This window comes from Arachis ipaensis, chromosome B05 (assembly GCF_000816755.2).
Source record: "Arachis ipaensis cultivar K30076 chromosome B05, Araip1.1, whole genome shotgun sequence".
NCBI classification, from domain to species: Eukaryota; Viridiplantae; Streptophyta; class Magnoliopsida; order Fabales; family Fabaceae; genus Arachis; species Arachis ipaensis.
The window spans coordinates 71,135,837-71,147,053 of record NC_029789.2 but is presented as its reverse complement, the minus strand read 5'-3'; positions in this window follow the sequence as shown (position 1 = coordinate 71,147,053).

The window sequence follows — 11,217 nt, the reverse complement described above, 5'->3', positions numbered from 1 at the left end:
GGAGCATATGGAGGAAGAAGCTAACGCCTCAATAATCTTGGGGAGGCCATTTTTAGCCACTGCTGGATCCATCATTGATGTCCAAAAGGGTGAACTCACCCTTAGGCTACATGAGGAGAGGATGGTGTTCAATGTATTTAAAGCCATGAGCTACCCACCAGAGTCACTGGGGGAGTGTATGAGACTAGATGCAATGGAATTTGTGGTGCAAGAAACCTTTGAAAAAGCACTTGGAGAATTCACAGAGGGTGACTCCATATTAAATGATGAGGTTGTTGAGGTCAACTCGGCTGAAATGATTATTCCAAGCACATTGGAGGAGAGGAAAAAGGAGAAAGAAGCACCCAAACTGGAGCTGAAAGCACTTCCTCCTACTCTTAAGTATGCATACTTGGGAAGGGATGGAAGTTACCCAGTGATCATCAATTCTGCCCTCAGTCAAGAATAGGAAGAGGAATTAATCAAGGTGCTGCAAAATTACCAAGATGCCATTGGATGGACCCTTGCTGACTTAAAAGGGATAAGCTCATCTATATGTATGCATAAGATCTTGGTGGAAGATGACTCAAAACCATCCTTTCAAGCCCAAAGAAGATTGAATCCTATCATGAAAGAAGTGGTCCAAAAAGAAGTGATGAAGCTATGGCAAGCAGGAGTCATATATCCAATTTTCGACAGCCCATGGGTGAGTCATGTACATGTGGTTCGAAAGAAAGGAGGGATCACAGTTGTACCCAATGAGAAGAACGAACTCATACCCACAAGAATGGTGACAGGCTGGAGGATGTGCATTGACTATAGGAAACTTAATGAGGCAACTAGAAAGGATCATTTTCCACTTCCCTTTATGGACCAGATACTGGAAAGATTGGCAGGACATGCATATTATTGCTTTCCTGATGGATATTCGGGTTATAATCAAATAGTGGTTGATCCAAGAGATAAAAAAAGACATCATTCACTTGTCCATATGGAGTTTTTGCTTATAGGCGCATGCCTTTTGGATTGTGCAATGCCTTTACAACTTTCCAAGGATGCATGTTGTCTATTTTCTCACACATGATTGAAAAATTCATTGAAGTCTTCATGGATAATTTCTCGGTTTTTAGAAATTCCTTTCCTAATTGCCCTAATCATCTTGTCTTGGTGTTAAAAAGGTGCCAACAGACAAACCTAGTTCTAAACTGGGAGAAATGCCATTTTATGGTAACAGAAGGGATTGTCCTTGGCCATAAAATTTCTGAAAAAGGCATAGAAGTAGACAAGGCTAAGGTGGAATTAATTAAGAAATTACCTCCACCTAGTAATTTCAAGGCAATTAGGAGTTTTTTAGGCCATGCTGGTTTCTACAGAAGGTTTATTAGAGACTTTTCCAAAATTGCAAAACCTTTGAGCAACCTATTAGTCTCTGATACACCTTTTGTATTTGATCAAAAGTGCACACTAGCATTGGAAACACTGAAAAGAGAGCTTTTCTCAGCACATATCATTGCCCCACCAGATTAAAATTTGCCTTTTGAACTGATGGGTGATGCATCAGACCTTGCTGTTGGGGCAGTGCTTGGACAGAGGAAAGGCAATTTAGTGCATGTTATATATTATGCCAGCAAGGTTTTGAATGAAACACAAAGGAATTACACCACTACTGAGAAGGAACTATTGGCAATAGTGTTTGCATTTGATAAGTTTAGATCATATCTCATCGGATCTAAGTTATTATTTTCACTGATCATGCAGCACTAAAATATCTACTTGCAAAACAAGAGTCAAAACCGAGACTGATAAGGTGGATTTTGCTATTGCAGGAATTCACATTGAGATTAAAGATAAGAAGGGAGTGTAGAACAAAGTAGCAGATCATTTGTCCCGAATCCCTTGTGAAGAAGGTAGCACCCACAAAACAAGTGTCAATGAATTCTTCCCTGATGAGCAATTAATGCTAGTTCATAAGGCACCCTGGTTCGCAGATATTGCTAATTTTAAGGCAATTGGGGAGTTTCCTACAATGATCAACAAGCATAAAAAAAGAAAACTCATCAATGATGCAAAGTACTTCATTTGGGATGAGCCATACTTATTCAAAAAATGCTCTGATGGATTGCTAAGAAGGTGTGTTTCAGAGGAGGAAGGAAGGGAAATTTTATGGAATTGTCATGGGTCCTGCTATCGTGGCTATTTTGGAGGAGAGAGAACCGCAGCAAAAATTTTGTTGTGTGGGTTCTTTTGGCCCACCATCTTCAAAGATGCAAGAGAGCTAGTGAAGAACTGCAATGAATGTCAACGGGCTGGAAATTTGCCTAAGAAAAATGAGATGCCACAACAATTCCTCCTGGAACTTGAGCTGTTTGATGCATGGGGATTGATTTCATGGGACCATTGCCAACCTCCTACTCAAACAAGTACATTTTGGTGGTATTAGATTATGTATCAAAATAGGTGGAGGCCATTGCAACCCCTACAAATGACAACAAGGTGGTTCTGAACTTCCTCAGAAAGAATATCTTCATTAGATTTGGAGTTCCCAGAGCACTCATCAGTGATGGAGGAAGCCATTTTTGCAATAGACCACTAGAGACCCTCCTCCTGAGATATGGAGTGAAGCACAAGATTGCCACACCCTATCATCCCCAAACAAGTGGCCAGACAGAGGTATCCAATAGAGAGCCAAAAAGGATCCCGGAAAAGACAGTAGGAGCTTAAAGAAAAGATTGGTCAAAGAAGCTTGATGATGCTCTTTGGGCATATAGGACAATGGTATGCGAAATTGTGATCATCAACAATGGCGCCAAAGGACTTGGAGCTCTTAAACGTGAATCACACTTTGTCACAATTCCGCACAACTAACCAGCAAGTGCACTGGGTCGTCCAAGTAATACCTTACATGAGTAAGGGTTGATCCCACGGAGACTGTCGGCTTGAAGCAAGCTATGGTCACCTTGTAAATCTCAGTCAGGCGAATTCAGATGGTGATGGAGAATTGACAATTAAAAGATGAATAAAACATAAAATAAAGATAGAGATACTTATGTAATTCTTTGGTTGGAATTTCAGATAAGCGTATGAAGATGCTTTGTTCCTTGATGACAAGTCATCTTAGCCTAGTTTCACTAGCCTTTTTCTTTAGTTTTCAATTGAATTATGCACTTTCTTGAGCTACAAGTAAGCTAATTTGGGTAGATTTTCATGCTTCCTTTGATTTAATCAACCATGTATGAATTCATGCTATTTCATGAGGTTTTATACTATAACTGTCACATATTATGAAAGAATGAATATCTCATGATTTTAAGCATAGCTTTGATGTGTTTGGTTGATTAATGATAGGTGAAGAAAGCTTGGAGAAAGGTTGAAGCAAGAAGGAATAGCTAGGAGTGAAGAGAGGACAATCGAATAAGTGAACTTGAACCAGGAAGCAAAAAGCTGGACCTAAAGTTAGCCTCAAACTTTTGCACAAACTTTTGGGTGAAAAGTTAGCCCCAACGTTAGCCCCTAACTTTTGGGCTAACGTTGGCGCCATAAGTGCACCAAGGAAGGCCAACGTTGGAGCAAAAGTTAGACCCCTAACTTTTGCACCAACGTGGGTATCAGCAAAATATGGGGGCTGATATGAAAAGTTGGACCAAAAGTTAGACCCTAACTTTTGCTCCAACTTTTACTCCAACTTTTGCAAAACTCCAACCCGGTTCATTTGGTTCACTTTGGTTCTTCTCCAAACTCCAAGAGCAATCAACCAAGGCCTCTTTCAACCCAATTCCACCAAGAGCAAAGGCCCAACTCAAGGCTTGAAGATCATTTGAAGAAAGTGTATAAATAGGATAGAATTCAAGTTCTTCGGGGAGCTTTCCCTTTGAATTTTCATAATAGTTTTCGGAGAGCTTTGGATATTGAGTGATCTTTAATTTCTTAGTCTTGGGGAAGGAGAATTCACTTCTCTTCCTCTTAGTTTTATTGCTTTCAATTTCAATTACAATTGTCTTGGATCTTGGGTTGGAGAATTGAAGAAATTCTGTTTCAATCTCATCCTTGGATCTCTCTGCTTTACTGCTCAATCCTTCAATCCCTGTGGGATCGACCTCACTCCCGTGAGTTTTTATTACTTGATGCGACCCGGTACACTTGCCGGTTAGATTTGTGTGTTTTGGGAGAAATTCATTTTTCCACCAAAATACTCATCAAGTTTTTGGCGCCGTTGTCAGGGATTGATTAGATTGACAATGATTAAGTGAGGTGGTAATCTAGATCAAGCACTTTTTCTTTAATTTTGATTAACCCACTAACTGTTTGATTTTTTGCTTAAACTAACTAACACTTCAATCTAGCAGTAGATTGAAGTGTCACTGGTTTTGTGCATTTCTCATGCTCTGCTTGTATGTCAGGCACAAGAAGAACCACACCCAATTTTCATGAACAAGACGAAAGAACTCTCAGGAGGTTAAGAAGAGCTGAAAGAGGGAAAAATATTGTTGGAGAAGAGGAATCAGACGAGGAATTTCAAGAGATGGAGGAACTATAACTGTCACATATTATGAAATAATGAATATCTCATGATTTTAAGCATAGCTTTGATGTGTTTGGTTGATTAATGATAGGTGAAGAAAGCTTGGAGAAAGGTTGAAGCAAGAAGGAATAGCTAGGAGTGAAGAGAGGACAATAGAATAAGTGAACTTGAACCAGGAAGCAAAAAGCTGGACCTAAAGTTAGCCTCAAACTTTTGCACAAACTTTTGGGTGAAAAGTTAGCCCCAACGTTAGCCCCTAACTTTTGGGCTAACGTTGGAACTTGAAAATCACTCCCTGGGCACCAAAAGTTTGCGCCAACGTTAGCCCCTAACTTTTGGGCTAACGTTGGCACATGAAAATCAACCCTGGGCACCAAAAGTTTGCACCAACGTTAGCCCCTAACTTGGTGGCTAACGTTGGCATAAGAAAAACCTCCCTGGCCACCAAAAGTTTGTGCCAACGTTAGCCCCTAACTTTTGGGCTAACGTTGGCACATGAAAAATACAAGGGAAGGAGAAAAGTTTGCGCCAACGTTAGCCCCTAACTTTTGGGCTAACGTTGGCGCCATAAGTGCACCAAGGAAGGCCAACGTTGGAGCAAAAGTTAGACCCCTAACTTTTGCCAAATACGCTGTCACCGCACGGCTAATCATCTGTCGGTTCTCGATCATGCTGGAATAGGATCCATTGATCCTTTTGCGTCTGTCACACGCCCAACAATCGCGAGTTTGAAGCTCGTCATAGTCATCCCTTCCCAGATCCTACTCAGAATACCGCAGACAAGGTTTAGACGTTCCGGATCTCAGGAATGGCCGCCAATAATTCTAGCCTATACCACGAAGGTTCCAATCTTAGATTAGAAACCCAATAGATACGCATTCAAGCCATTGCTAGTAGAACAGAGGTGGTTGTCAGGCACATGTTCATAGGTGAGAATGATGATGAGTGTCACGGATCATCAAATTCATCAAGTTGAAGAACGAATGAATATCTTGGAGAAGAAATAGACTTGAGTTGAATAGAAAAACAACAGTACTTTGTATTAATTCATGAAGAACAGCAGAGCTCCACACCTTAATTTATGGTGTGTAGAAACTCCACCGTTGAAAATACATAAGAACAAGGTCTAGGCATGGCCAAATGGCCAGCTTCCAAACGTGTCTAAGATAGCATAAGACTTATCAAAGATGAAAATACAAAAGCAAAAGGTCCTATTTATAGAAAACTAGTAGCCTAGGGTTACAGAAATGAGTAATTAATGCAGAAATCTTCTTCCGGGCTCACTTGGTGTGTGCCTGGGCTGAGCATTGAAGCTTCCATGTGTAGAGACTTTTCTTGGAGTTAAATGCCAGCTCTTGTGCCAGTTTGGGCGTTTAACTCCAGTTTTTGTGCCAGTTTCGGCATTAAACGCCAGAATCTTGAGCTGACTTGGAACGCCTGTTTGGGCCATCAAAGCTTGGGCAAAGTATGAACTATTATATATTGTTGGAAAGCCCAGGATGTCTACTTTCCAACTCAGTTGAGAGCGTGCCAATTGGGATTCTGTAGCTCCAGAAAATCCACTTTGAGTGCAGGGAGGTCAGAATCCAACAGCATCTGCAGTCCTTTTTCAGCCTCTGAATCAGATTTTTGCTCAGGTCCCTCAATTTCAGCCAGAAAATACCTGAAATCATAGAAAGACACACAAACTCATAGTAAAGTCCAGAAGAGTGTTTTTTATTTAAAAACTAATAAAAATATAATAAAAACTAATTAAAATATGCTAAAAACATACTAAAAACAATGCCAAAAAGCGTATAAATTATTCGCTCATCACAACACCAAACTTAAATTGTTGCTTGTCTCCAAGCAACTGAAAATCAAATAGGATAAAAAGAAGAGAATATACAATGAATTCCAAAAACATCTATAAAGATCAGTATTAATTAGATGAGCGGGGCTTTTAGCTTTTTGCTTCTGAACAGTTTTGGCATCTCACTTTATTCCTTGAAGTTCAAAATGATTGGCATCTATAGGAACTCAGAATCCAGATAGTGTTATTGATTCTCCTAGTTAAGTATGTTGATTCTTGAACACAGCTACTTTATGAGTCTTAGTCGTGGCCCTAAGCACTTTGTTTTCCAGTATTACCAGCGGATACATAAATGCCACAGACACATAATTGGGTGAACCTTTTCAGATTGTGACTCAGCTTTGCTAGAGTCCCCAATTAGAGGTGTCCAGGGTTCTTAAGCATACTCATCTTTTTGTTTTGGACCTCGACTTTAACCGCTCAGTCTCAAGTTTTCACTTGACACCTTCACGCCAAAAGTACATGGTTAGGGACAGCTTGGTTGAGCCGCTTAGGCCAGGATTTTATTCCTGTGGGCCCTCCTATCCACTGATGCTCAAATCCTTGGATCCTTTTTATCACCCTTGCCTTTTGGTTTAAACGGGTATTGGCTTTTTCTGCTTACTTTTCTTTTTCTTTCTCCTTTTTTTTCGCATATATCCTTTTTCTGCAAGCAATTCACTGCTTTTTCTTGCTTCAAGAATCGATTTTTTTATTTTTCAGATTATCAAATAACATTTCTCCTTTTCCCATCATTCTTTCAAGAGCCAACAATTTTAAAATTCTTTAAACAACAAATTAAAAAATATGCACTGTTCAAGCATTCATTCAGAAAAACAATAGTATTGCCACCACATCAAAATAATTAAACTGTTTTAAATTTGAAATTCATGCACTTCTTTTTCTTTTTCAATTAAAAACATTTTTCATTTAAGAAAGGAGATGGATTCATTTTCATAGCTTTAAGGCATGACACTTAGACACTAATGATCATGTAATAAAGACACAAACATAAATAAACATAAAGCACAATTTTTGAAAAACAGGAAAATAAAGAACAAAGAAATTAAAGAACGGGTCCACCTTAATGATGGCGGCTTATTCTTCCTCTTGAAGATTTTATGGAGTGCTTGAGCTCCTCAATGTCTCTTCCTTGCCTTTGTTGCTCCTCTCTCATGGTTCTTTGGTCTTCTCTAATTTCATGGAGGAGGATGGAATGCTCTTAGTGCTCCACCCTTAGTTGTCCCATGTTGGAACTTAATTCTCCTAGGGAGGTGTTGATTTGCTCCCAATAATTTTGTGGAGGAAAATGCATCCCTTGAGGCATCTCAGGGTTTTCATGATGAGGAGTTTCCTCATGCTCTTGGTGAGGTTCTCTCACTTGCTCCATCCTTTTCTTAGAGATGGGCTTGTCCTCATCAATGAGGATGTCTTCCTCTATGTCAATTCCAGCTGAATTGCAGAGGTGACAAATGAGATGAGGGAAGGCTAACCTTCCCACAGTAGAGGACTTGTCCGCTACCTTGTAGAGTTCTTGGGATATAACCTCATGAACTTCTACTTCCTCTCTAATCATGATGCTATGAATTATGATAGCCCGGTCTATAGTAACTTCAGATCGGTTACTAGTAGGAATGATTGAGCGTTGGATGAACTCCAACCATCCCCTAGCCACGGGCTTGAGGTCATGCCTTCTTAGTTGAATCGGCTTTCCTCTTGAATCACTCTTCCATTGAGTGCCCTCTTCACAGATGTCTATGAGGACTTGGTCCAACCTTTGATCAAAGTTGACCCTTCTAGTGTAGGGGTGTGCATCTCCTTGCATCATGGGCAAGTTGAATGCCAACCTTACATTTTCCGGACTAAAGTCTAAGTATTTCCCCCAGACCATTGTAAGCCAATTCTTAGGGTCCGGGTTCACACTTTGATCATGGTTCTTGGTGATCCATGCATTGGCATAGAACTCTTGCACCATTAAGATTCCAACTTGTTGAATGGGGTTGGTGAGAACTTCCTAACCTCTTCTTCGAATCTCATGTCGGATCTTCGGATATTCGCCCTTTTTGAGCTTAAAAGGGACCTCGGGGATCACCTTCTTCTTGGCCACAGCTTCATAGAAGTGGTCTTGATGCACCCTTGAGAGGAATTTCTCCATCTCCCATGACTCGGAGGTGGAAGCTTTTGCCTTCGCTTTCCTCTTTCTAAAGGTTTCTCCGGCCTTTGGTGCCATTAATTGTTATGGAAAAACAAAAAAAGCTTTAGCTTTTACCACACCAAACTTAGAAGGTTGCTCGTCCTCGAGCAAAAGAAGAAAGAAGAGAGTGGAAGAAGAAGAAATAGAGGAGATGGAGGGGGCTTTATGTTTCGGCCAAAGGGGATGGGTAGTGTGTATGTTGTGTGAAAATGAAGGAGCGAAGATGGGTTTATATAGGAGTGGAGAGGGGAGTATGGTTCGGCCATTTTGGGTGGGGTTGGGAGGGAAAGTGGTTTGAATTTGAGTGGTGAGGTAGGTGGGGTTTTATGAAGGATGGATGTGAGTGGTGAAGAGAATGGTGGGATTTGATAGGTGAGGGGTTTTTTGGGGAAGAGGTATTGAGGTGATTGGTGAATGGGTGAAGAAGAGAGAGAGAGCTGGGGTAGGTGGGGATCCTGTGCGGTCCACAGATCCTGAGGTGTCATGGATTTCTCATCCCTGCACCATGTGGCGTGCAAAACGCCCCTTGTTGCCAATCCTGGTGTTAAACGCCAGGATGCTGCCCATTTCTGGCGTTTAACGCCAGCTTCTTGCCCATTCCTGGCGTTAAACGCCAGTCTGGTGCCCATTTCTGGCGTTAAACACCCAGAATGGTGCCAGACCGGGCGTTTAATCCCCATTCTGCTACCCTTACTGGCGTTTAAACGCCAGTAAGTTTCTCCTCCAGGGTGTTCTGTTTTACATTCTGTTAACCTACAGATAACATAAAATAACAAAAGAAAGTAGAAATTTAACATAGATAATTAAAGATTGGGTTGCCTTCCAACAAGTGCTACTTTAATGTCAATAGCTTGACAGTGGGCTCTCATGGAGCCTCACAGATGTTCAGAGCAATGTTGGAACCTCCCAACATCAAACTTAGAGTTCGAATGTGGGGGTTCAACACCAAACTTAAAGTTTGGTTGTAGCCTCCCAACACCAAACTTAGAGTTTGACTGTGGGGGCTCTGTTTGACTCTGTATTGAGAGAAACTCTTCATGCTTCCTCTCCATGGTGACAGAGGGATATCCTTGAGCTTTAAACACAAGGGAGTCTTCATTCACTTGAATGATCAATTCTTCTCTGTCAACATCAATCACAGCTTTTGCTGTGGCTAGGAAGGGTCTGCCAAGGATGATGGGTTCATCCATACACTTCCCAGTCTCTAGGATTATGAAATCAGCAGGGATGTAATGGTCTTCAACCTTTACCAAGACATTCTCTACAAGTCCATAAGCCTGTTTCTTTGAATTGTCTACCATCTCCAGTGAGATTCTTGTAGCTTGTACCTCAATGATCCCTAGCTTCTCCATTACAGAGGGAGGCATAAGGTTTATACTTGATCCCAGGTCACATAGAGCCTTCTCAAAGGTCATGGTGCCTATGGTACAAGGTATTGAGAACTTTCCGGGATCTTGTCTCTTCAGAGGTAATCTCTGCCTAGTCAAGTCATCCAGTTCTTTAATGAGCAATGGAGGTTCATCCTCCCAAGTCTCATTACCAAACAACCCGGCATTTAGCTTCATGATTGCTCCAAGGTACTTAGCAACTTGCTCTTCAGTAACATCTTCATCCTCTTCAGAGGAAGAATACTCATCAGAGCTCATGAATGGCAAAAGTAAATTTAATGGAATCTCTATGGTCTCAGTCTGAGCCTCAGATTCCCATTGTTCCTCATTAGGGAACTCCATGGAGGTCAGTGGACGTCCATTGAGGTCTTCCTTAGTGGAGATCACTGCCTCTTCCTCCTCTCCAGGTTCGGCCATGTGAGATGTGTTTATGGCCTTGTGATGAGTATTTTGGTGAAAAATAAATTTCTCCCAAAACACACAAATCTAACCGGCAAGTGTACCGGGTCGCATCAAGTAATAAAAACTCACGGGAGTGAGGTCGATCCCACAGGGATTGAAGGATTGAGCAATTTTAGTTTAGTGGTTGATTTAGTCAAGCGAATTGAGTGTTGGTTGGGTGATTTGTGATTTGCAGAATGTAAATTGCATGAAAGTAAAGAGAGCAGGAAATTAAATTGCTGAATCTTAAGGAACAAGAAATTAAATGGCAGAAACTTAGAGTGCAAGAAATGTAAATTACGGAATCTTAAAGTGCAAAAAACCTCATGAAATGGCATGAATTCATATATGGTGGGTTCAATCAAGGGAAACATGAAAATCTACTCAATTAGCTTGCTTGTAGCTCAAGAAAGTGCATAATTCTAATGAAAACAAAAGAAAAAGACTAGTTAAAATAGGCTAGGATGACTTGTCATCACATCACCAAACTTAAAGCTTACTTGTCCCCAAGCAAGAAAAGATTTATTGAGAAGAAAGAATGAAATGGAAGAGGATGTTCATGCTAGCAGAGTATTATTGATAGTTCATGGGGTTTTGTGTGGATATGCAAATACTCACTTCTTATTGACTCCTAGGCCTAGAAAGTCTCCTTCAAGCTTCAAGTGACATACTGCTATGACCTCTCATTATTCCTTTATCCTTGGCTATTACTTTGTTCATAAGCTTTATTTGAGTGTCATGTGTAGCAAGTTCATTTTCTTTTCTTTATACTTGACACATTATTCACCATAGACACTTGGCTCACATTCCTTCTTAGAACATTGATGCCCAGAACCTCTTTGGGTTACTAAATGCCTTGTAGTTA